The sequence below is a fragment of the Anser brachyrhynchus genome, assembly GCF_964034855.1.
Source record: "Anser brachyrhynchus genome assembly, chromosome: 14".
In the NCBI taxonomy this organism is placed as follows: Eukaryota; Metazoa; Chordata; class Aves; order Anseriformes; family Anatidae; genus Anser; species Anser brachyrhynchus.
In genome coordinates, this window is record NC_137709.1 from 7716320 (window position 1) to 7742887 (window position 26568).

The window sequence follows — 26568 nt, forward strand, 5'->3', positions numbered from 1 at the left end:
CCAAAACCAGAAAAACACAAAAAACAACCCAACTTTTCCTTAGCTCTCGTGAGCTGTTTGAAGGGGCAATGTCTCCAGAGGACGGTAAATACAAAGCCCTTAGAAGCACCTGCAGTCAAAATTAATGAAACATTTAAAAAGCAAAACAAAACCCTCTGAAATTTTCTGAATTTAAACACAATGAATTTCCGCAACTGGGGAGATTTGTACTATTAAAAGTTAAGCATGTGCTCAGATGACATACATGAGGAATTTGAATTTAGAGGAAGTACCAATGCATTTTGGTACTCCCTAATTGTTGAAGTTAGGAGGTGACCCTGGATGGGAGCAGGCAGGTAGATGTTCATGCATTCCTGTGTGCACGCACAGCATCAGTCTTCACACGGGATTGCTGTAAGGTATAAAAGAACTAAGGTTTGTGCTCTAAAATGATGAAATATGATGATAAAAGGGCGATTAAAAAACAAAGCACATGAAAGATAGCCAAAACAGTGTGATCCTGGAGGTGATTGTGTTTTACTCCTGTATTGTAAGTACCCTATGCAACCGCACTGTCCTCTTTTCCTGACACAGTTGGATGTTTCACAAGCTGGCGTGAAACTGTAGGTTCCCATTATATTTGCCCCTTTTCATCTGCTCCTGAAATTGAATTAAATTTGTTCGGTTATTGGCGTGCGATGGTTTTTAAGTGGTTTCCTTGCAGGTTAGCTTTAGGGCTTCCCCAGCTCTTGCTTTGGGTTAGCAAAGTGGAAGATTACACCATAAAAGCGAGGCGTCAGGCCAGGATGAGGTAAACAAACATCCTACTTTATTGCAGAGTAGTTTTCTGGTTCAGCTCCGGGATGCCTTGGTCTGTGAAATAGCTGTGTTAATTCTCCATGTGTCTGAACGTAATTGCTGCAATCAGAGCTGCAGAGAGGAAGGTGCTCGGAGCAGCCCCTGCCGTGGTGACTGCCTGGCTCCTGCAGCCTGTGCCTGGAGGGGAGCAGTGTGCTCTGGGAAGCCCATTTTCACAGCTCTCCCAAACTTTCAGCTCCTTCCTCTCCCTCCATGCTTGCACTGACAACTGGAATCTAAGAAATCCTTCAAGGCGTTTTGCACAGGGCTGCACAATGGAGCGATCGACCTCAGTGTTTCATGTTCACCTGAATAATTTACATTCAGTAAAAGAATGCAGATTTGCAGCAGTGGAGCAGAGGTGCAATGTGGGGCAGACGGGCTCAGTGCTGTGATCTGAAACCTGTTCACACCACAGCTTGTCTCTGGTATAAGGGGCAACATATTTACAGGGTATTTGAGTTTATCTCAGATAATAATAGATAAATCATCAACCATAAATCATAATTATCAACTATCCCTCCTCCTGACTTTTTAAAATGTTGACTTACCCCATAGTATTTTTTATATAAGGAGTTAACTTTTTTTGTATCTAATTATCCTGTGTAAGCATTTATCTATACGTTCCAAGTTCTGCTCGCTCTGTGGCTGAATTGGATGCGCTGTATTGAAAAATGCACTTAAAAAAAAGACTGGAGGGGGAAACTCATTTTGGTAGCTCCGGGCTGCAGGAGTTTCTGTGTCTGCTTAAATCTGTCCGCATACTCCAAAGTGTCTGGTTGCTGGCACCCGCGGACCCCTTCAGCAAAGTTATGAAGGCAGAATTGGAAGAGCATGTCTTTATGGAAACTTTGATTAATTTTTCAAGTGGTGACCAGAGCCTCTGTGTTACAGAGCTGTCAAATACCATATGTCCAGAAGCCTTGTCATCTGAATTTCAAAGTCAGAGCCATATTTTAAGAGACTTGCCCTTTTCATCCTATCTGGTCTGTGGGGGAGTGTCACTGGGACTGAACCCTGTTTGGCTGCATGAAAGAAGCATGCCAGGCTTCCTTTGCCAGGGACTTTGAGTTTAAATCTATTTCAGGCCTTTAAAAAGGTCAGTTGAGGCTGCCAGCCAGAACCTGTGTCTAATTTAACGCTATTAGAATCACAGAAAAATAAAATCCCCCATCTTGGGCTGGAGGGCAGGGAGGTATCAGCGACTTTATAAACTGCAGAATATGCTCTCGTCGCAAACAGCTTGTGCGGGCGGCGGCAAGCAGACCCGTCCCTGTGCGCCGGGAAAGTCACTCGGGCTCTGCTCTGGTCTTTGGGCTCCACCACTGGGGATCCAGTTGCAGGTCTGGGACCTGAAGAAGCTGCTTATCTTTGTCAAGAGAGGTCAGAATGATGTTTCTTGATTTGTCTTAGCTGTTGGGTGTAAAATTTTTCAGAGGTCAGCTGTATCTGTCTGTTGAGGCTCCCCGCATCCGTACCCCTTGCGCTTTTGCTTTGCGTTAAGGTGAAGGGGAAGCAGAAGTTGTGCAGGATTTTTTTGGGTACGGATTAGGGTTTATTGCACCACTGTGGTTGGTGAGCAGGGGTAGAAGCAGAACTTGATGCCTCGATGGTCCCACTCCATCCTGTGTCGATGACCCTGGAGAAAGGTACCCAACTTATTTTCAGTCTGTTATCTTCTGAGATACCTATTTTCCTCATGAAGATATTTGTGGAGAGCCCTAGCAGAGCATCAGGAGCTTCGTTTTTCCTTTATTGTATTTCTGCTGTGCTGCAGTCCTTCAGCTCGTGCTCTTATTTGTAACATAACGTGAGTTCTTTTAAAATGGGAAGGAACTGACATCAGCGGTTTGGAGAGCCAAAGGAAAGATTTCTTATAACGGTAATCAGACTGGCTAATTTCCCAGAAGCATCTAGACCTGCCGAGACGTAGAGGAGCAAGTGTACAGGACTGAGTCTGTTGTTCCACAGTTGGGTCTAATTTAATAACACTTTGTTGATTTACAATGTAAGTTTGATTCTGGGTTTTGACTGGTATATTGGAATGCAGCTTTTGTGATCTGGAAAATATTATATTTGTTTTGTTTTATTTCAGCAGGGATTTAATTTTGTTGTCTCCTTTACTGAATAATCTGATGAATATGAAAAGCAGCTTTAATGTGACTTCTCATTCATTATTTTTATATTAAAGTCTGTGAACTGAAATTAATAAGTTTGTATTCACTTGCCATCCTATAAGTGGGTCTTAGTTTTAATCTTGTAGGTTTTTAAAATTGAATCAGCAGAAATTGCAGAAATTATGTTTATATTCACTTTCCACCATACTAATGAATCTCAGCTTTAATCTTTCTGATTTTCAAGATTGATTCAGCAAAAATTATATAAGTAGGATTTAATTAAAACATGCAGTTTTAACTTAATTCTTCCTTAGAGTGTTAAATTTTCATATGCCAATGTGAAAGGTTTTAGCAATATTAGCCTCTTATTGCATAGATCCTTATTTTTCAAAGTATTTTGAAGTCTGGTGTTAAGTTTATTATTTTTTTTATTAAAACATCAACTGCTATTAAAATGTGCTTGTCTATTTTCTAGTTAACTACAGCATTAATCTTAAAGTTAGAAATAAAATTGGGATGTAAGTTCGGTATCTCAGTATTAAACAGCAGCAAATAGCTCTTGCAGTCCGAATGCTGTCTGCTAGCGCACTTATCTCGGTTAGGTAATTGCTCCTTTATTCATCTCCAGCATTTTGGCTGGATCAGATCCAGCCTGCTATGGTAATGGCTGGAAACAAGTGGGATCTGAGTGCTGGTGGATGTATGAGGGGCACTGGTGGACAGAGTTTTGCACCGCTGAGCATCTGATGCCTCTGCTGGCCACAGTCAGCGTCTGGCCAGTACTGGGCATGGGCTGTCCTCGCATGGCAGCAGCTGCACGGCAGCGCGATAACGTGATGGATGCCACACCTTTGCTGTGTGCCTGCTGTAAATCAGTGGTTAAAGAGGTCAAAGTAATTTGGTCAGCTTGCCAGTGCTGGTGTTGGCTCCAGCAGCTCTCCCAGCCTTTCACAGATAGGAGTGGAGCAACGCTGCCTTTCCATCATCTTGCGCTTCCTTGTATTCCACAGCACTAACTACCTTCTCGAAATAGATCGTGCAGTGTGGCTGGCATGCATGAGTTGTCTTCTCAATTTTTTTCTTCCTTCCTAGAATAGATTTGAGATTTATTTATTTATTTTAATTTAGTTTATCCCAGTTGTTGTATGTGCTTGCTGCAGAGGGCAAGGCCAAAGAAACACAAGACAGGCGATGAAGTTTTATAGCAGTTCAGAGGTGTGCCCTGCTGGCAGGGACACCAAACGAGCCACTGCAGTGGTTTACTGGCCAGCTCTGGGACTTTGCTCATCACTGCCTGGGCTCTTGTAGCAAAGAGGTAGCTTTGACGGTTGTTTTACTTCCCATGCGCTGTCAGGCAGCACCAGAAGTTTGTTCTTCTGACTGAGCCATTTTTATAGCTCAGCAGGAGTGAGCTGTGCCCTCCCGAGGGGCGGGGAGGTGGTGGCCACACAGCTGCGTGCAGTGATAGGCATCGGACTCTACAGAAGGATAGAAATGGAGGTTCCTTTCCAGGCCCTGGGGGAAAAAAAGCACCTGCAAGCTGCTGCTCTGCTGGCTCTTCCCCAGCCCTGGTGGTGCAGCAGCTCCGTGCTGCAGAGAGGTTGTGCATGGAGCTGCTTGTCCTGCTCATCCCAGCCTGTATCTTGCTCCGTGCTTTAGCTTTGAAATGTGGGTACGTGCTGACAATGCTTTTCTCCTAGTTTCTCTGGGAGAAAGGGGTATATGCCCTAAACAAGATGTAGATGAGCAAGTAAACCTTTAGGAAAAGTAGATAGGGCTATTAATTTCTTTCTCTTTGTTATTCTCTTTGATAATACAAGAAGCATTAATAAGTAAAAGTAGCCTGATAACTGTAGGAAGTGATGTTTTTTCGATATCTTTATACAACACTAAATTTAAAGCCAGTCCTCAGGTGAGATAGCGGATCACATGATAGCAGCATCTGGCCAATATCTTGACTGAGTACCAAGGAAAACGCATTAACTACTTCTCAAGCCAGTGTGAATGATCACACCAGGGCAGCTTCAGAGAGTTTCTGCAAGCCCCCCTCTCCTGCTGCATGTAGAGAGCTCCTAAAGCTGCCTCCTTAAATTATTCATCCTGAAAACTACAGCTCTGTGGGTGGCTGTAATGCCAACAGTGGGCTTTGAGCACTGGTGCTGGGGTCAACCCCTCTGGACTGGATTGTAGGGTCAAGGTTGGAGAGTGTTGCGGTATAACGTGATGGGGTATCTGTTATTTTAGGAACATTTTGCTTTCATTTTGCACAGAAGAAAAACCAGCAGCAGGTTGGCTGCTTGGATTTTGTACGCAGCTGAAGCTGAAAAGGAATTCTGAGAATTTTTGGAAGAAATCTGACTTTTGTCTTGCATGCGGGGAGCAGTACTGTCCCTAACGTACAGCTCTGAAGTCCAGTGCTTACCACTGCCCGGATGTGCCTTGGGTTTGCTTTACTGTTATCAAAGTAGAAACTAGTAAAACCATGCCAAGTCCCAGGAGACCCTTGAGGAGATTTCTAGGAGTGCTTGCAACATTTCATGTCTCCCGCACAGTCGTTTTGGTTGAAAGGCACAAGCTGGTTGTGTGAGCATTGCTGCTATTTTTGATGCATGGCTGCAAACTGTATTTCTTCGTCCCCTGGGAGCAATCACCTTATGTGTGCTGAGAAATCATGAAAAAACACACCAGGGGTTTTGGGGCTTTTCTAGGTTTCCTTCCTGGCGCTTCTGCTATGTTTAGGAAGTGCTTTTCTTTGTAAGTGGGCCGGGGCAGGGGAGGGCAGCCTGGTGTAAATATGGGATCACTTCCCCCTGTCCCTGGGGAGGGAACTTTACACTTCTCTGTCTTGTGCCTTTAAGAAACTCTTCCCTGAAAACCATCATTTTAAGGGAGGCTCTTGTGATAGATACATGTGCTTTACAACGTGGGTGGTTTTGGCCTGTATTTTCCCAGTTTGCCTTGCTACCACCTCCTGCTGTAGCAAGGGCTCGGTCCAGCCCCTACAGTGCACCCTCAACCTCCCTCTCCTGATGTGGCCGTTCTCCATCACTCTCTGGCCAGTGCCAAGAGCTGTACCCACTGCTTGGCTTCACAGCCTCTGGGTGAGCTTTTGATGAAGCACCATGCCCTGGGAGATTGTGCTCATGGGTCAGGTTTTCTGACTTGAGTATTCACTTCAGCAGCCTCAGCATTGCTGTATAACCCTGTTTTTTTTCTTTTCTTCATCAGCTTGACTTGCCTCTCCATTAGTGAGTTGAATAAAAAGGAAAACAGTAGAATTGAACAAAATGTTTCTGAAAGAATATTGCAATTCGTGTTACTGGCATGTAATGGAAAATTGGGCCCTGACACCTGCAGTAGTATGTGGTAAGGAGGAGCGCTGTGCAGGAGCAGGGTTAGGCTAGACAAAAATGATTTAAGGTCATGGAATCAAAAGCAAACGATCATTTTAGAGGCTGAAAAACACCAAGTTAATGTCAGGTCTTGCAGACTGCAACAATGTCTTGATCATTATGAAGACTGCCACCACCTACCAAGGCGAGGTACTGAAACCACCCTGTAAGTGGCTGCTAGTGAGAGCAGTGCAACAAACATCAGTGAGGTCAGGCTGCTGACCTTTGAAAAGAGTTCTCTGCTCTTGAGTACCACCTCCTGAAAAGGAAGATTTCTAACGTGATTTTTGGTTTTATTGTGTGTGGCGTCCATAATTTTCAAAATGGTCTCTCCCCTAACAAAGGCACAACATCAACTGTTTTCCTGCAGTGTGTGTTTGTGGGGGTGTTGGAGAGGAATGTTTTAGAAAATTATAGTTTGGAACTTAATTATGAAATGACCAAACAGAAATTATTTTTGGGAGGGAGAGATGGTAACTGTGTTCAAAAAAATGTCGATTATGCAACTCTACAATACTGTGAACAACAGAGTGAGGCTGTACATGTAATCAGTTTTGTGAAGGTTTTATAAAATGACACAACTCTCTGCATGCCTGAGCTTACTTTAGTAATAGATCAGCGTCCTTTCTTTTAGGCAGCAATACTATTTATGTGGAGCATTCATTATATCATGATAACAGAGATCTTCGGAAAGCTAAATAATTGAAGACAGACACTGGAAAAATAGTGCATAGATACTACAGTTTCAAAGACTGCATTTGCTGAAAGCCTCCTAATTGTATTCTGCTGCAATTAATAATCATCTTAATGGCTTTGCATATTTATGAATATATAAAAATAAATAAGACAATGCACAGGCTAGGATAAAATGTTGGTTCATAAACTTTTATTGCCGAGCAGTAATTAAGCATGCTTCTAATCACAGCATTGTGTTTCATTGTGGATAAGCTTGAATGAGATGGGATGTGAAATTCTGAGGAAGAAAATGTGACTGTTGAGAATTACCTTGCATGAAAGATTTTAAGTTACAAATATTTAAAGTGAAGCATATGTTTGCTGTTACCTGTTGCACAGCTTTTTGACTTGGTATTCCCAAGTGTGTGGAAGAGCATCAGTTCTTGTTCCTCCCCTCCCCTGGGAGATGGCTGGTGGAGTTACCTGCTGCTTGCTTTCAATCTGTGTTGAACACGAGGTCGTACTGAAAGATTACAGAAGCCCCTTCAGGCCTTTAAACAAATTCTAATAATTTCTGGAGATCTGAAATTAAAATTTTCTCATGGGTATGCAAGTATGAGTTTAGGATAGGGACACAGAGAGTACTGCTTGAAGTTTTGGCCCATGTGGAATTACTCACTACTTACCTCCATGCAGCCGAGAGATGAACTTGACTGGCTGGGGTTTCTCTTCAACCCGCACAGTAACTTCTTAGTCTCATTAGGGTCCCCCCTGCCTTTATAGCCCTGTGCATCGCAAAATGTTCTTGCTTTGTTTTGGCTTGACCTTTCATAGTCACTAAAAATCAATAGACTTTAACGCATTTATTAAATAACAAGGATTCTAGGGATTAACATGCAAGACTCATTGCTGTAGCAAGAGAAGGTAAAGAGCAAAATAGTGCACAGCCAAGACTGGTTCCTGTGGTTACGGGAGTGCTCTGTTCTGGTGACTGATCAGGAAACCTCAGACACTGCTGCTGTCTCTTCCTTCATTTTTAAACTTTCTTCAAAGGAGGAGACTTGCACTTTTTGTTTCTCTTCCGTGAAGGGAAATTACCTTTTTTTCCTCCTTTGGTTGGACTGTACTTGACATTCTAGTGCTAGAGAGTGATGGAACTTCAAACACAGCTGGATACCACTTGAGCTTCAAAGAAATCAAAGAATTTAGTATGGGCCATGCTCTAGAGATGCTGTGTGGACCTTTACACCCTTCAGGTCCTGGCAGTTATGGAGAATGAGATTCAGCTGATAACATGATGCCAGAGTTCCTGATTGTTGTAGAGCCCTTTAAAATGGAAGAAAGGTTGGACTAGATGATCTTAGAGGTCTTTTCCAACCTAAATGAGTCTGATTCTATGATCACATTTAAAAGTATTGCTTGAGTAAATGACAATCCAATCATTACAGGAGACTATTGTCCTTTGACATAAGAGTTATTAGCCATAGTGATGAGAAAGGGGATCATACCTTTTTCCTAGAATATCATGTAATAGATGAAACAAAAATTTGAAAGCTCTTTCTTAGGTGTAGGTTTTAAATCTTTCTCAGCATTCATATCAGCAAATTCTACATTCAGCTTTTCTTTAGCCTTAATGTTTAGTGCCATCTGTGATCATCTAAATAGGCATGGAAATCCTTTTCAGATTCATGGCCTTGGCTTCTTACCATTGTGTTGCATCACACCGATGTTGCATTGACCAGCCTGGTGCAAGAAACGTAATTTACTTGTGAGCAGCTTGGAAGTAGCATGGTACTTTCCTACTAACTTTGCAGCTTTAATTCTGACTCACATTTTTTGAAAGTCTTTGAGATGAGCAATGAAATGAGTTTAGTAAAAGCTCAAGGTGCTATGCTGAATGACTTCAGCAGGGAAAGTAAAATGATTTTTGCCTGCATTGCTGATATGCAATGCGTATCAGAATGCAGCCAGAACTTCCTAAGTTTCTAAACCATTTAGCTGAGTACTCAGAGGTATAGAGGGATATCAGTGTCTGTCAGTAACTTCAGGTGGCTTCATTGCTCCAGTTCATTTTTCGGCCTGTCCCTATTCCCTTCCATCACTCAGGTTTGTGGAGCTCCCATTCCCTGTTGGGCTGCAGATTTGGGGTTTATTTTCTCTTCTTTTTCAGAGTCTCTAAGCTGTATTAAGCTATGCTTAGCTTGAGGTCTGTTGGCACATAATGTAGGAAGAGTATGTTTGTGTGTGAGAAGAGGAGGTGGTGAGAGGATGCCAGGGAAATTGGGAAATAGGAAACCTGCAGCTCTTTGTGGTAGCCTTTGTTAAGAAGAGGAGCTTAATTAAGTATATTTACACTTTTGGTTGTGAAGATGAAAGTAAGTTGGGTTCCTGAAGATTTACTAACTGCAGAAAAGTCTTTTGTTTGACCAAGCTAAGTCAAAAGATTTGAGCATATGCAGAGCTCTCACTCCCCTTGCTTTTATAGCTCTGAATTTCCTATCAGCTTATTCTAAGCTGTAGTTTTTGTTCCCAAGAATAAACTGACTTTTGTGACCTGATTTTTTTTTCAAGTAACAAGATTTTTGTGCAATGTTTATGCTCAATTTAGTGTTCCATAGGATGCATATGTCTGTCTGTTTCTAAGTTTATCTATGCACATTTGTGCAAATCTCTGGCTTGCATGTAAATAAAGGATTGGTACTCTTTAGCATGCCATCAGAGATGTGCATGCATACAATTACAGAAAGTTAACCAGCTAAGTTTTTTAGGTCCTTTAGAGAGTGGTCGAGCTTATTGTTGCTATGTTCTAGTCTCTAGCCCCAGATATACCCATATTAGCTAACATCCTTTCTGAATGGTGAATGTAAATGCTATTGGCTTTAGAAGAAGGTTATTTGGGCTCAATGTACCTGCTATATCAACGTACCTAACTGCCCACATATGCACCCATGTTAATGATTTCTAACACAATTTTATAGCAGGCTTTTCTTTAACATTTTGTTAAGCTATCCCTCATGGACTAGTAGTAGAGAACATGGATGTCCTGGCACATCTTTTCTCTAAATGTCATTATCTGTCACAAGACTTCTTAATGCCTCTTACTTATGTGTGTTAGTGAGGGAAACATTGTCATTGTCTGTTTAAAGCCAGTCATTTTCTTACATGGCTGACGCTTGGTAATGTCTTTGAAAAGGTTAGAAGCTGACTCACACTCCTGACCAAAAAAGAAACACCCAAAACCAAAGTCTAGGAATGACAAACTGTTTATGGCATGATCTGCTAGGACATATTAGAACCAGAGTACATATATGAGCAGTTTTCTTTCTGTATGTGACAACTCTCATGCAATTGTATCTTGATGCGTCAACGTGTATTTGGATCTCAGCATATTCAGATTGATTTAGAAGGAAGCAGTGTCAAACCATATTGATCAAATTTAGCTGTTTCAGGATTTATTTTTTCCTGCTTTTTAGGGAACAATGCATTGAGGAGCTTTTTTTTTTTTTTAAAAAAAAAAGACCATACAAAACAAAAAACCCAGCACCGTAAGTTAGCACTTAAATAGATTCCCACTTCTGATGGTTTGTATAAGATTGTAGAGCATTTCTGCTTTCTTAAGACATTGTGGATTAGACAAATGATTATAACAGAAGAGTGATAGATACGCACGCAGAGGTGGTTAGATGATCAGTAATTGTTTTCTTCTTAACTTGTGTTACAAAATGTGACTGCTTTCCTTTTATGGGGTCAGCATTGATTGTACATAAAATATGTCATAGAGCGTGTCTGGGAATGGTAATTAAAGTTTTAGAGTTTCAAAAGTGAGCATTGATTGTATTTTGGGGCCATATCTCTCAGCTAAAATTAAAGAGTAAACAACAGTAATTCAGCTAGAATACTCTGAGGCTTTCGCATCAGGGTAAAGGAAGAGCTTTGAGATGACAATTTGTGTCTTATTTTTGTAATAATTCTGGTGAAAAGTAGAACATTACAGCTTAATTACATTATAGAGAGGAATTTACCTGGTTTCCTCCTTTTCAACTTCCATTAGCAGGATGTTAGTCTTTAAAGCCCTTAATGAAGTACTTACAATTACTTTTTGTGTCACACAGCTTAGGTGCCTAAAGGCAACCTTCTAGTGCTTGGTTTGTCCAGTAGGTAGGGAAGGGGGACCACAAGGCGTAATGCTGATTAAATGACAGAAGCTGGCCTCCGATGTTATACAGGAGTGGGGTCTGATGCACGTCAGCACATGGAAGCTCAGCAGGAAGGTTTATATTCTAGACTATTCTCTTACAGGAAAAAAAAAAAAGAATGAAAAAGCTTCTATTGTAATAAGTCAATAAAAACTGAGTTCATAATGGAGAAATGCATGAAGTCCTACTGGCAGTACAGCTCCATAGCCTCCATTGCAAGGTGCTGGCATCCTGTAATTTAGTCCAGATTAGGATGTCATCCTGACACCTCGCTCCTGACAGAGCCAATGCGGGATCAATACAGCTCGCACAGCAGCCGTGTCAGCCTGAAGCATGCACAATTGCTTGGTGAACATTGAGAGAGCCACATCTGGGCTGTACCTTAGGCTCGTCTCAATGCGCCATTATTTTGGCAGCTTGCGGTGTTAATGCCAATTAGTGTAACAAGGTAATTTAAAGGAGGTTGAAAGCTGCTATGTTCAAGGCAACCTAGCTGTGTTGGAAATAACTCTCAATTACAATGATGCCCTTATCTTTTTAAGGCAAAGGAGCAGTTCCTAGGAATTTGATGTACTTCCTTCTGCATGCAGAAGTCATTCCTGAAGGATTTTTCTGTTGTATGCCATATGTACAAATGTGTCAAAATAACTTTCCCTGGAGCTGCAAAGATGCTGCTAGAAGTTTCCACAATAGTTGGCATAAAACTAAATGAATCTAAAGCCCTTCCAGCCTGCTGCGCAGTGTGTGGAAGCAGGTTTCTTCTACAAACTTTCATCCCTCAAGACACAAACCAGACAGTAGCTAATAAGGGGTTAGAAAGAACTTTCTCCAAAGGATAGTTCCACTGTTCTCCAGCATGGATTCTTGTTTTGTTTTAAACTCTTCTTTAAGAAGCATTTTGTGTTCTTTCCTTAAATGCAGAGGGCGGGTTGCATGATGTCTTGCTGGTGAGTTTTCTTGTCTCTTCCTTACAAATTAAGGGCACAGATCCTCAGTTCCTGTTATGGTATGTTTTTCTGGTTTGCTCCCTTCTTTGGATGAAATACCCTAGTGAGTTGAATAAAGCACACCTAGATTCACAGCAGAAGTACAGACCATGCACTCTGCATCAGACTTCTTAATGGGAGTTTGCATGACCTGCCTGAGTCAGGAAAGTGCAGAGACCAAGGTGCCACCCAAACCCTGTCACTTAGTAAAGACAGAAAATTAATTGGGTGGAACGTGTCCAGATGATTGTTATGGTAGTGCAACCCCTGCTAGCTATTAACATACATGCACTTACTCTGCAGCAAATCTCAGAGCATACAAGTGACTTAGCACTCAATAAATTAAGTCGAATTATACTTCTTTCACTCTAGGTGCACAGGTGGTTAATGCAGTTCAATGAATTTGGTGAGCTTTGAGGCTGGTTGTCTGCAAGGTACCAGCACAGCCAGCTGACCTACCCACTGCGTGCACAGGCTTTGGACTTGCTACAGGGATAGTAAGGCACACACACAAGAGACATAGGCTTAAAACGTTATCTGATCTGGTTTTAAAGATACCAGATGAGGGAAAGATTAGACATTCTCTAACAACCCATCTGAGTCTTTAATAACTTGCCCAGTTAAGAAGCTTGCATTGTATTTGAAGGTTGAATTCATGTCACTTTGCTTCCCAAACACTAGATCTTATTCTGTCATCATGGTTGAAAAAATCCCTACTACCATAACGGCCATTTGTGCGTAGATATAGGTGATGATTAAATCATCTTGTAGCCTTCAAATTGCTAATCTGAACAGCTCTGGGAACATACGATGTATAGCTTTAGTCTTTGGACTCACTAGTATTTGACATCCTACTTGAAGAAATGTAGATGAGAAACGGGAGTACAATATTATAGCAAATGTAGTATCAGTGCAGCATACAAAGCTCATATCATGGTCTATTTTTACTGGATGTTCCCCTTTTTATATGTTCAGGGTTGGAGTATTTTTTTGCCATCTCATTGGATGGAGAAGTCATGTTGTGGACAGTAGCTGCAGGAAAGAAGGAATTGTCTTTCCTACATGTGTACACACTGTTGAATGCAGGCAGAGTATTTATTCATCTCATTTTGAAATCTTGAAATTAAAGGACTAGATCAGCAAGCCACAAAACCTGTTGCTGTAAATCAACAAGAGTTCAACAGAATCACGCCGATTTCCATCACATCAGGAAGTAGCACAGGGCGATGCAGTAAATTCTTATAGTAACTGCATACTACTAGAAGCAACACAAATTGCTTTAAAGTGGTCTTATGTTTTGTTATAGATTATCTTTAATTAAAAGCAGTGCATGTTAGCTTTGGCTTATTATGCACTTGAAGGTTAAAATAATAATAATAGTAGTAACAAATTGTCCTTATGAGATGAACCAGTACCTTCAATGTGAGACTTAGTGACAAGCTTATAAGTGGGTGAAAATTGAGAGTCAAGTGCTTTCTAGGAACCTGTACTCTTCTGTGATTTAACTAGTTGATGACATTGGGGCACAGTGCTTTTGCCACCCAAATAATACATGCTGCCGAAAAGTCCCAAAGTGTTTTTTTTTTCGCTTTTGGTAGCACATAGGCAGAAATAATCTGACTGTTGATCTCGAACCACTGGATACCTGCCATACAAAGGTTGCATCCATAATTTTCAGGCACAGGTGAGAATATATCTAGTTTGCAGCCTATTGCAGACAAGCACATTCTATTTTCATAGAAAAGTATATGCTAAAACTAAATTTTCATGGCAAATGGTAACTGCATTTGGAAATAAAGTTAGTAGACTTGTACTAACATATTGGCTGCTGTTAGTTCCCACCTTCCACAGCAAGACTTGGACTTTAGACTATCTTACATCCGTAATAAATTATTAGATCCCTATGAGAGCAATGAACTCTGTAGGGCTTATTTTCCCTCCGTACAGTATTGCTTGTCCAACGGCAGCACTTGCATTATTTGGAATGACCTTGGCTTTGAGGTATTTTTAAGTGCTGAGAGTTTTCTGCAGAAAACCTAAATAAGCCCAATTAATACTACTGTAGCAACTCAGATGAGCTTGGTACTTTATGGTGTTTGACCTGATTGCTAACTGTCTGGTTTAGATCCCTGGACTAATAAACAGTGTCAGCCCTGGAAAGGGAATTTGATGCCTTTAATGAAGTTAAAGACATCAGATTCCTTCCCTCCTGTAATAGCAGCTCTGCTAGAAAAAGGTGGTTTTTTTTTTTGTGTGTGGTTTCTTTTTTTTTAATATATATATATCTCCTCCACCTTTGCAACAAGAGGGCAAAATCCTGTTCTGTAAGACTCTGTGGCTGTGAGCAAGCTCCTCACAACCTGTCTTGCTGCAGTCAGAGTTTTATTTATTACTAGAGGAACTCTAACATCTCACAACTGCTGTGTTTCATTATTAAACAGCAGAGTTTTCAGTTTGGGTTTTAAACCTGGTGTTTTTAAGTCTGCAGCCTCTCATGCGAAGGAGAGAAGGGCTTCCTGCTTTCTGAATTAGTATTTAACATGTGGGAAGCACATATCCCAATTGAAGTTTGTCTTCAGAAGCTTCTAATTAGGACAGAGTGATTTGATTTTTCAGGAGGTACCTTTGGGGTTCCTGCAATAACAAGACAACCACAAGGGTGATACAGAGCAGGTATCACAGGTTACTGTCATCTTTGCAGCTGTCAAAAGTGTTTGGGTGGTAAGTAAACCCATGCATTTGAATAAATAAATATATTTTACTTAATTTATGGTTTTCATGCTGAAAAAAGCTGTCAAGTTTGAGATGTAATGACTGACTTTTTTTTTCTTTTTAATGGCAAGAAAATTTTCAGAAAAACTGAGTGATGCTTTAAGCAACTTCACAGCAGGATGTGCAGCCACTTAGGTATTATTTTCCATATAGCTTTATACAACAAAGCAGGATCAGGGAGGCAGGAGAGCAAAGTGTAAAGTGGCCTCTCGGGGGGTAATAATACGGTATGCATTGCAGAGAAAAGCAGGCAAGGTAAAGTGTTTGAAATCACTGCAGTCAGGCTAGGATGTGTGAATAAAGACAAGAATTGCCCTGTGTCTGTTTTCTTGCCTCGGCTGATAGGCTATTTGCGTTAGTTCATAGATAGCATTTTATTTGGTAACTAAGCTTTTGTGGTCCTGGATGTGGAGGCGAGACCTTGCAATTGATGGCTAAATTTCAGCGGGAGCTCCTGGGCAGTGCTGTGGAGAAGGACGGTCTCTGAGCTTTAAAGGCTGGTGCTCGGCTCTGACCATGCCTGAAACACATTTCTTGAAGAAACTTCTGGACAGATTGACATTTTTGTCCGATCAAGTCTTTTAGTCTCCTCTCCAATAAGAAAAAGAGTATGTTTGTTGATTGTGGAAAGAACCATCTTCATGTTTTCTTGACTAGTATCTGGAGGCAACTCGAACCCTTTTATCCCAGCAGATACACCTAATAAGTGATATTTCTCGAGGTTCTGGTCTTCAATCAGTGATGTATCATCTACCGGAAGCATCGCTTCAAAAATGAGAGCTTTTGAGTGATGCAAGTCTCCAGGCTTATGCAGCGTGACCACAGCCTGGTTTGTGGGGTCCTACGCATGTCACTGGGCTCTGCTTTCCTTTGAAGTCGCTCTATAAAAGTGAGGAAGGATTTCAAAGCAAAGCAGCAGCTGTGGGTCTTTGCCCTGGTGAATTCGTCATTGTTCTCCAGCACTGAGATCCTCTGTATCAGGAGAGGGGGATTATTAGTGCAAGATGTAGTAGGTGGAAACACAGAGACTTTTTGTTTCTTTCTGAAGTCACCTCATCGAGCGTTCAGGCTGGCGTGCTGGCAGCTGAGCAAAAGGCTGTTTATTCTACATGACTCTTAGAACAGTTTCAAATAGATTCCAAATACAAATCAGTGGCTTGTTCCTCAAAAAGCTAGTCAGAAACTTTTATTGCATCTGTCAGTCATTGCTCGTGCTTTATGGGTCAGCTCTGCAGAACCAGTGCAATTAGAGCATCGTGTGTAATCTCTAGGCAAGCTTTTGGCTCTGCCAGTGGAATGCAGATTTTACTTATAAAGCTTCAAATTATTAGCTGTAGACTTGTCAAGACCTTGTTTATTTAGGAAATCTGCTTGCCTGGTCTCAGCTGGCAGAAGAGCATCCTCCTTCCTTCCTTCTTTCCTTCTTGCTTTCCCCATATCCTTCAGACTGATGCGAATCAAGTCCTTTTTCCTCAGTGTCCCCAAAATACAGGTTTCATTTAAATGAGAACTATAAAGTTGCAAGAACCCTCATTTCTTCATCTTTCCTTTACAAAGCCATTTCATGCAGTTGGTCTGTCTGTCGATCCCTACGGGATGAAACATGTGATCCCTTCTGTTTCTCCTCCCCTGCAAATCCCCTTGCTCGCTGCCTTTGTGTGCAGCGTGTGGTGCAGCAGGCACTCCCTCCCTGTTGGCGTTGGTAACTCCTTGGCAGTCTGTTACTGCTGGAGGCTGTACGATGATGAGAGAGAAGGGTGAGGGTGGGGAATAACAAACTCATCTGAGATTTCTCACAGGGCTGAAGCTGTACATGTTAGGTGTGTGCTGGGAACGTGCTCTGGAAGGTTTAATGTGTTACTTGTGCTATTTATTAGAGCCACAAGAGCTTGACACAGAAATGACCAAGCTGCTCCTTAGTACCATTGAGCTGTGCTGGCCCCTTCTGATACCACACTTCCCAAATCTGCATTTTACAAAGTCTCCAGCTTCCATTGCCATTAAAGAGGTAATCCCCACCTTTGACAGGGCAAAGGGAGGATGTCTGGCTGCAACACAAAAGTGCCTAAGCTTTGGCACTTAACCCAAACTTTTACTCTTGGGATTTTAAGTCCCATGTTTATGAAGATAATTTGTACTTGGAGTCTCTCTCTCTCTCTCTCTCACACGCACATGCCAAATTTACAACAGCAGATTAAGTAATGTTACCCGTGAGAACTCTCTTGACAGGTATTGGCTTCCTTTGAAATCCCGAACTGTCCTTTGTTTCACAAACTGTAACAGCGGCAAATAGGGATGTGGGGATATAGATGTTTGCAATAGCATCTATTCAACCACTGTTTTGTTTGAAAGATCTTTTTCTTGAATTACTCACTCTTGGGCCTTATGAAAAAGAGTAAAACCTTTTCAGTTGAAAAGGGACAGTGAACAAATAGATGGTATTAGAGAGCAGCAAAATGTGAAGTGACTCTTCTGCTACAGTTCTCCCCTGTGCAGGCAGCCTTCACAGCAGCTTGGTAACACAGGTCAAGTATATCTCCTTTCAGTGATGGCTATCCATCTAGGAGCAAAAGCAACATGCAAGCTTTATATATGTAGCTTTAAGTCAGAATGGTAACCTTAAATCTAAAATCACTTTAATGTTTAATTTGTGAGTGTCTTTGTTAGCTCAATAAATGGAAACCACAAGAGCAAAGCAGATTGCTGCTGCTTTCGTACCATTAAAGAGCTAATTTTTTCTAACTTAGTTTAAAAGGAGTTTACATAGAAATAACCTGTAAGAAAAAATAAATTACATGACTCAGTAATTCACAGTGACTGTGAACATACCTACTAGCACAGGTTCCATCTTGGAGGAAAAGAAAATCACAGCTAATTAGTAAGAGAGATGAATGGTAAGAAGGAATGAATAAAACGGACAAGAGGAAATTCTTAATTCCTGGAATGTTTTGCTCTTTTCAAAGAATTTTTGATTAAATTGTGCTCTGTTGCTTCATATTACTCAAAATTCCTGTGTAGGCATTTGGACTCTAACTCCTGGAAGAGGTGAACATAAAACTTCTCCATAAAACTGCACCTGACTGAAAGGTGTTTCTCCTGGAAACAGTTCCTTCTACCAGATGGGCTCTTGACAACTTTTTCTCCCATGGGATAAATCATTCACAAATGTTAAATTTGGTTTAGTCTTAATTCAAAAGTTGACTTAAGATTGGAAATTCTTTCATTATTCTGGTCCAGGTGCTTTTGCCTTAGTTGTGGCCTTTTTATTGTGCAACTGTGAATTTGTCCAGGAAAAAAAAAATCACCTAGCAGTTAGGAGAAGCAATTTATTGAATTATATTATTATTGACTTTAAGAGAAATCTTTCTTTTGAGTTATATTTCACATGCTCTAAGCTTCTGTGGTCTGAATACTTGTAACATATGCAGTATTTTTTTCCCAAAAAAATAATGGATGAAGGGGAGAATCAAAGAAATTCTGTTTTACTAAATACATGGCAAGTGGAAGGTTTTGTATTAATGTGGCTTTGAAGAGAGAAACTAAAAACCTTAGGGGGAAAAAAAAAAAAAGGGAAAACAACCTTGCCCTGAAAGAAAACTCAAGTGAATGCTATCAGCAGTGCTCCACTTGCAATCTCTCCACATGTTCGTGGAAATGTAAGTGGATTTAAGCATCGTTAAGAAACATGTGGTTGATGAAATCAGCTAGATTCACGGGTGGGCATGCATCTTTCTATGGCCTGTTTTAGAATTTGATTTATACATATTTCTTGCCTTCTACATTTGCTCTCATCAAAACTTCTTACATAGTTGGGAAGTGGCAAACTTTGAGCTTTTTTCCTCTGATGCTGCATTTGAACAGTTTTACATTTACAGTGTGCTGTTGAAATGTAGTAATGTACAGGCTGATTAACAAGAATTCTGAAATCGAGGAGCAAATTCAAATTATTTTTCCTTGAATCTTGCAGTTTTTTTTCTGATGATGTGGGCTTAGTCATAGCTATTGCTATGTAGTAAATTACTGCTAAATGTTAGGTGGTAGTGGTGGTTATTTCAAAGATGGGGTGATCTAGAAGAGACAGCTTGCAAGTCAGTCATACGAACAAAACTGACAATAAATGCCACAAAACATCATAATCTTTTTATACTTCTTTTGGTCATGCTGTTGAGCTAGGTGAACTATGTCCTTGTTTGTTTTTCAGAGAAGAAAGCTGAAATATAGTCACTTCAGGGAAAATGCAAGTGTCTTGATTTATTGATGTTATTTTATCAATTTTGCACAGGTTTTGAGGGGAGGAGGGAAGGAAGGAAGATTAGCAATTTCAGATGAAGACAGGCAGAAATGTTCAAAAATGCCTGTCACACCCCAAAAGCAGTAATCAAATTACTGCCACGAAGGAAAATGATATAATTGATTATGAAAATTGAAATCAGTGCCTAGAGCATTAGGAAAGCTGTCAGTGCAAGCCAGTGTATTTAAAAAGAAGTCTGGATGCAAATCTATTAAATATGTTTTTAAGGGGAAAGAATCATCCGCAGAAGGGTACAGTATCAGTAATTTATGGGCACATATCAACTGCTACTTCAGTGATTTATAGTGTCAGGCAGGACTATTAACATGATTAGAGTTCAGAGTTTAATTCACTTCCCTTTTTGAAAGAGGAGAATTATCTCCTGTGAAGTCTCACATGAGTTGCTTCAAATGGGGTGTGAGGATCCTTCTGGGTTAAGCTGGAGGAACGATTTTAAAGTAGTCAGAGAGGCACTGAGCATTGCATGTCCCTGCTCATTAGACATATGGTACCCACACTTCAGTCTTTTTTTTTTTTTTAATTTTCCAAAGGCAGAAATCATCTAACAGAAATACTAAGTAACTTGGTGACTTTTATTTTCAACGCTATCGGTCTATCACCAGCTCTCCCTCTTACATACGTCCCTATAGCAAAAATCAGTATTTGTGTAGGACGTGTTGTAGTAGAGGAGGCTGGTTTTAAGTTGAGTATCACCAGTTAAGGTACCTCTTGCTGACAAAACTGATTCCAGAACCAGTAGGTCTTTTCTTCCTAAATCTCTGAGTTCACCTGCCTCTGCAGGAGGCAATTGATATTACCACAATATTTTATCAACGTCTATCAGTATAAGAAACCAAACTCAGCAAAACCTAGATGGGAACAATTCATAATGTTCATGGAAGATGGCTAAGGTTGGGGTTAGCAACCCAGAAGACAGTTCAGGTGCAAGCCACAATTCTGTTTTTTGCAGTCCATCCCCGGAAAAGGAGGACAAGGTTGCTGGTACCACTGCGTGAAGCTGCATTGACTCGTGGTTCCCGTAGAGCACATCTCTGCACAGAGCGAGAAGGAGCATCTTGGTGAGTGAGATGTACAACAGGGGCTGGTGGCAGGAGATGCAGTGGACAAGTCTCCAGCTGAATAATCTGCCTGAGAGCTTCTGTCTGCATGCAGAGCCTGCTCTGGCTGCAGTGCAGGAGGGGTCCCCACAGGGCTGCAGATGGCTTGCTGTGACATAGCTGCACAGCCTGTCTCCTGGTATATGACCTGACACAGCAGATGTGTCTCGTGACCCATGCTGGAAAACAAGATATTGAGAATTAGGCTGAAAATGTTGTCAGTTAAGGGATTTAAGTATTTTCTTCCTAACCTGAGAGCAGCATTCTGTTGGCACAGACTTGACTTTCTTAAAAGAAGAAAGAGAAAAGCGCTCCCTTCTCAGTATCAAATGACTTTAGTTCTTCTGAAGATCCTAAAACCAGAACCGTTTCTGAAAGTCTTGTGACTGTCTGGGTATCTTCTGTGCTTATAGGAATGATATTTGCATGGTTTGTCACACCTGGTAAGGTACTGCTGGTGTGAAGACACTTTGAGTTAGGCAATGGCGTCATTACCCTCTTTTTATGGATGAGAACTGAAGCCCAGAGAAAATCCTAGCTTTCAGGATTGTAGGATCCAGAGACTGCAGGGAAAGGAACCAGGATCCCCAGAAGCAAGACTAGCATAGGTTTAAGAACAAACAAACAAAAAACAAACTGAGACTCATTGCTTCCTTCATTTTCTGTTTGCAGTGATTTTTAGACTTTAGGCACTTGCCGCCCAATATACAAAATCTGCTTTTTGAACACAGTTTCTTTTCCCTGTTTTCCTTCCAGAGCTGCTGCTTGCTATCTTGGGCATCCTCCTCTTTGTCAGTTTTCGATTAATCTCCCCCCACTCATCTCAGTTTGTTCCTCTCTGGCTGGCACAGAGCACTCCCGACAACTCTCGTCTGTGGGAAGGAAGTGTGATTTAATGGGGAGGCAAGAGGAGCTGAGTGCTGATGGCTGTGAGTGGTATTTGAGCTGTAGGTTTATTGGCATATGCACCTCAATTTGCTTAAGGTCTGTTCCAGTATCTCGGGAGATTTCTTTCATCTCTTGCGGCTTGCTTTACACTTTTACTTCTGGACTGGCTGGGTAAAACTTTAGGCAGACGCACTGCTCTTGCTCTGACCTTCAGTATTGCTCCCACAGCTAGTACGAAATGCCATACAAACCTTGTCGCAATTTTCCACGGCTGCTGTAGGCACCGTAGGCAAAGTGTCTTATTAATGGCAGAACCACAGGGGATTCTGATTGCACTGCTCCTCCTGATGATCACACTGCCTTAAAGACGAGTTGTGCTTGGGGTACTCTGGCCGTATCTCCCCATGCATTTATCTTGTGTATAAAATAAACCACACGTAGATGCTTTTCTATTATCAAAATGTTTTAGGAGAGCCTGGAATTGAAAGCTGTCTGTGTAAGATTGGTCTCCTGGGGGGAGATCTGTGAGGCAGTAACCTTACTGGGAACTGGAAGGGGGAACTGAGACCGTAGAGGGAAGCTGTGTCAGAGGGCAGTGGGGAACTGGGTCTTGAATAGGGAAATTTTACTGGGAAGCTGGGAGGGAAGGCATCTCCAGACTGAGGTTTGGATGGAAGTCAACGTACTGGTCCTGGGTGGCCAGTGAGAATTGCACGCACTAGGTGGGCTGAACGTCTGCTGGCAAGTGGAGAGGTGGAATCCCTATATTTTAGAAAGCAAATAGTTTGTGTGAAGGAGAAAAACAAAATAATTCTTCTCATCTAAATGCTTGATCTCAACGCAGCCAGAGTGATCTCAACTTTCAAAGTGCATTTTCCCCAAGATGAAGTTTCAGCTGGCATAAAAGCTAACATTTGACATCTTTTTCATGTAATGACTATATTAACAAAAGAATGCCTCTCTGTTGGCTGCCTTTGTAAAACAACTCCAGTGCAGTTCTTCGTTCTCCTAACTCTTGTGAGTGACTTAAAGTCAGCTCAAATCTCCCACTGAAATGCAAGCGGGTCAGCTTGTGTGCACACAGCTAGAGCATTAGAAAGTGCTCTGCACAGCTTGAAAAGGCTTCTTTGCAATTGTTCATTTCTGTTACGGTGGGCAGTATTAATACACTGATGTTTGCTGCACTGCAGCATTTAACCTTCCTTTCCCATAAGCAGTGTAGTAAGCACCAAACTCTGCTCCAGCGGTTCAGGCGTCCAACCCAAGATGCTGCAGTACACTTCCATAACGTCTGCAGTTATTAGGACTTCCTTCATAATTAATGATATGTTTTAATTGGTGTTGCAAACATTGACTTTGTCTACTTGTTGAAGTACTTTCCTTTTTCTCTGGGGGATGCACCCACAGCTAGGTAAACCTTGCACCTTTAGAGGAGGTCTGCATCACCTTTAAAGTTTGGGGCTTTTCTCCAGTACTCAGCTGAGTGTCTGATGGGAAGTCTGGTTTAAAGAAAATGTGCAGGGAGTGTTTTATGTGCTGTGTAATTTAAATAGCCTTCCTGATTTCTTCTGTGTCTTAAAAAAAAAAAAAAAAAAAAAAAAGTAGTGTATGACTGTATAAAGAAGGAGCAAATTTATATTTTAAGCCATGCCACCAACGCAGCCTGGCAGGGTGTATATGGGGGAGGAGATTTCTAAATAGGAAACTGTGATGTGAAGAATATTAGGAGCCATGAGGATTGTGTGAATGTTGTCTCCTTAAAGCAGAAATAGTCTGTTTTCTCTGCTGAGAAAACTCTGTGCTTACAAGAGAGAACAGTTTATGAACTGTGATGATTGGAAATGAAGCAAAGCAATGGGACTCTCATTCTGTAGACTAAAAACCCCAAAGAACATTTCTGTACTATCTTGATTTATTTTATAGTAATTTTATCTTCATCATTTTTCCATCATTTGCGTAGTCACTGTAGCTGACTGCAGCTGTAGGGAAGCACAGGAATTCTGAATAGAGCATAAACAGCAGAATTAACGTTTGTTTCATTACTGTGAACATCGTCTGGAAAGGTGAAAAAAAAGAAATGTGAGATAAGTGCTAGACATCAGTTTCGTTATAATTTACATTTTATTAATAAATATTATTGGAAATGACATTTTCCTTAGCCTCAGAAGCAGTTTACAATAGGTGATACAGGGGTCATATTTCCTGCTGGTATAAATTGGCATAGCTGAATTAAAGCATGATGATTTTCCACTAGCCTTGGAAACTGCTCCAGTTGGACGAGAAAAAGTTATCTCTCTTTGTCAGGCTGAATTGCAGAACTGGGCTTTGCTCTTCTCTGCATATCGCTGTGACAGATAACAAGCCTTTAATTTAGTGGAGAAAGGCATATGAATAACCAACAGCTAGAAATTAACGCCAGACAATTTAAAATTAAAAGTTAGTGCTGGATAGTGGAAGATGATGTAATGAATTACCAGGTAAAAGGAAAATTTCCTTTCTTTTGACATTTTCAGATCATGAAAGGTTGCTTTTCTGGGAGATATGGAGTTAGACTGAAGATACGGGCTTAATACACAGATAATTGTGCAAAACTGGCTTGTGTAACGTGATCAGCTTAAGTTATCTAATGGTTTGTTCTGGTCTTAAAAATCTGTGATATCCAGTACTAGGTACTTTGCTGATGGTGTAATATCCCAAATGACCTTAAAAAGCAGGAAACAGTGAGGTGAAATCAGAATTTCCTAGATGCTTTTTATAGTTCTTAAAAAAATATAATTCCAGATTATAAGAGAAATCTTTGTTCTGTGAAAATAATGTTGTGTTCATATTAAAGCTAAATTGAGACTTATTCACAAAGCCTTTTTTTTATGATGAGTGGAAAATACTAAAGAAAAGCATCTGCTGCATGATAGAAACTCTTCTAATAGGTTGCTCAGCAGTTTTCATCAGATGAAGTTTTGTAAACTCATCGTAACAGGATATAAGGGAAAAGTCTGAGAAGCAATCTAGGTTAAAAAGGCAAAAGGGAACTGGGCTAATACAAATGCAATGCTGAGCTGTGTCCCAGAGTCTTATTCCATCCCTGGATAAAGACTGCTAAAGTCCTGGGAAGGTTGTGTTGACATCTGCTTCCTTTGATGCAGATGAGTAAGAGTTCTTTGGTGTAGCTGATGTTTGTTCTAGATGACCAGAACTGTCCGACAAATGTTTCTGCACGGAGGCATGACATGTGCTCTGCATATGGTTTGCTTAAAGACATCATTTTGAATAATTATTCTTGGTTTGTTTCTGAAGAATTCTAAATCTTCTTCCAAAGAAATTCAGTAAAGAAGGATCCCTGATCAGCTGCTGAGTTCCTGGATCTGGGAGAGTCACAAGGCACTTAAAGGGAAAAGATTATATTTATTGAAGGCTAGTGCTGAAGACTGCTGTCTCCCACTGCAGCAGGAAACCAAATTTTGAAAGGAGCTATGTTTCCTGGCTGTGAAGTCATTAGCTCGTTTTGTTTTGAATTTGTGTTCTTTTCAGCTGGGTCGAGTCAATCATTTTCACATGGGGCAGAAAAGAGAATCTCAGTGGCTTTTCATAAAGCTGTAGCAGCCCAGCTTGTTCACATGGAGTGGAAATCTGGCTCTCCTGCAGTCCTAGGCAGAAGTCATTTTCTTCAGCAGATCAGAGCTTCGCTCAATGTCTGCTATTACCTGTTCTTTCTACTCATTGTGCAGGCAGAACTGTCACCAGGAGAGCATGTCTGGGAAGGGACCACCAGGGTCACTGAGTCAATTTTTGTGCTATTGTGAGAAATCCCATCGTATGAGTCCTCTCACTAACTGATCAAAGTTCTTTTCAGAACTATGAACGATTTGTACCCGCTACTCCCAGTGGGAAACCAATATAGAACCTCATCTTCTGATTTTTATCATATATTTATTCATACCTGTTTTGCACCCACATGTTTTTAAGCCAGTACTGTCCTTCATTGTAAATAGGCTATTGCCTCCTGAGCGTTTGCTCTCATCTGGTGTTATCCACAAGCAGAAGTTAAATCCCCTCTCAGCCTTCCTTTGCTTCTTTTGGTCAGGCCAGCAATGATCATCGTCTTAGACCTCTTCGCTCACTCCAGAGACAAAACTGAAATTGTCCGCCTGAGAAATTAGTGGTTGCTAATGCTCTAAAAAAGAAAGCTAGAGGAAACTTTAAAGGACTGCTAAGCTGAGAGTCTTCTTTAATTTAACTTCTGTTCCATGACTTTTAAAAAAATGTCATCAGCTCTCTGTTTTGTTGAAGCTAAGATAACTTTAAAGCTCAGCAATACGAGGGACGTGTTTATTTTTCATCCCAGAAAGTTCCTTGAGAAAAAAGTCAAAGAGGAGAGAACTGGTATTATGTGTTTCATGTAGTAGAAGAAATTTGTGGTGTGTATTGTGAAAAATACTACTGGGTATGCTGGTGTGAGATGTCGCTGTAGTCCCTGTGGCAGAGTTGTTCCCTGTGAATTGTTTTTTCGGCATTTTGGTGTGATCTGGAAGAATCTGTGTTCTTTAATACCCCTGTTCAAGGATTTATCCTGTTAAAGAAGCAAGCTTTCATACAGATATGTTGTATCTAGACATATATTTCTTTGGCTCAATGAGAAGGCAAATTTCAGAGTGCTGATAGCAGACAACTGATAATAGCATCAAGTTTAAAGAACAGGATGGAATGACTGAATAATATAGGACATTAAAAAGAGGCTGGACTAGAGATGACTGGGTAAGGGCATAGTGGTGAAGATCTGCTAATCATGAGATGGAAAAAAAGGGGAGAAATTTGTCTTCTTTTATAATAGAAGAAGAAAGAAGCATCATGTAAAACATCAGGTGACATAAAAAACATATATATAGAAAATGAGATTATTCTTCACAGAGAACCTTGTTATGGAAGTCCCTGTAAAGGATAATCTGATTGCTGAAAGCCTATATGGGTTTAAGACATGCATGTGGGAAAATGCATTTGTGGCTTCCACAAGCAAAGGCAACCTCCACTGGCTCAGGAAGTCCTTGGACCATAAGTAGGAACTATTTTGGTAAAATATCATGATACTTTGTCCTCTTACATTTCTCCCAGGTCATTCAATATCTGTGACTCTCCAGAATATATAGTTCAACAAACCTCGGGGCATGAAGGGTTCAGCTGTTCTTATGGGGTTTTGTATGTCATTTATGTTCTTGCAAGTCTCATAAAGTTTTTTACAACTAGTGGCAAATGATTGTGTTGATATTAATATGTCCATTTAAATGCTGTTATGTGACATGCG

At 40.9% G+C, this 26568-nt stretch overlaps 1 protein-coding gene across 7 annotated transcripts in view; it reads left to right on the forward strand.

The window, feature by feature from the left end:
• The window catches only part of SGCD (sarcoglycan delta), a 526403-nt gene that overhangs the window by 228173 nt on the left and 271662 nt on the right, over positions 1 to 26568 (forward strand). For 4 of the 7 annotated variants that reach the window (XM_080554845.1, XM_080554836.1, XM_080554841.1 and 1 more), the window contains exon 1: positions 20231 to 20345. The gene's annotated coding sequence lies outside the window, so the exon portion shown is untranslated. Of the gene's footprint in view, positions 1 to 20230; positions 20346 to 26568 lie in introns of those variants that run through there. The other 3 variants (XM_080554840.1, XM_080554843.1, XM_080554842.1) reach the window with 1 other exon arrangement.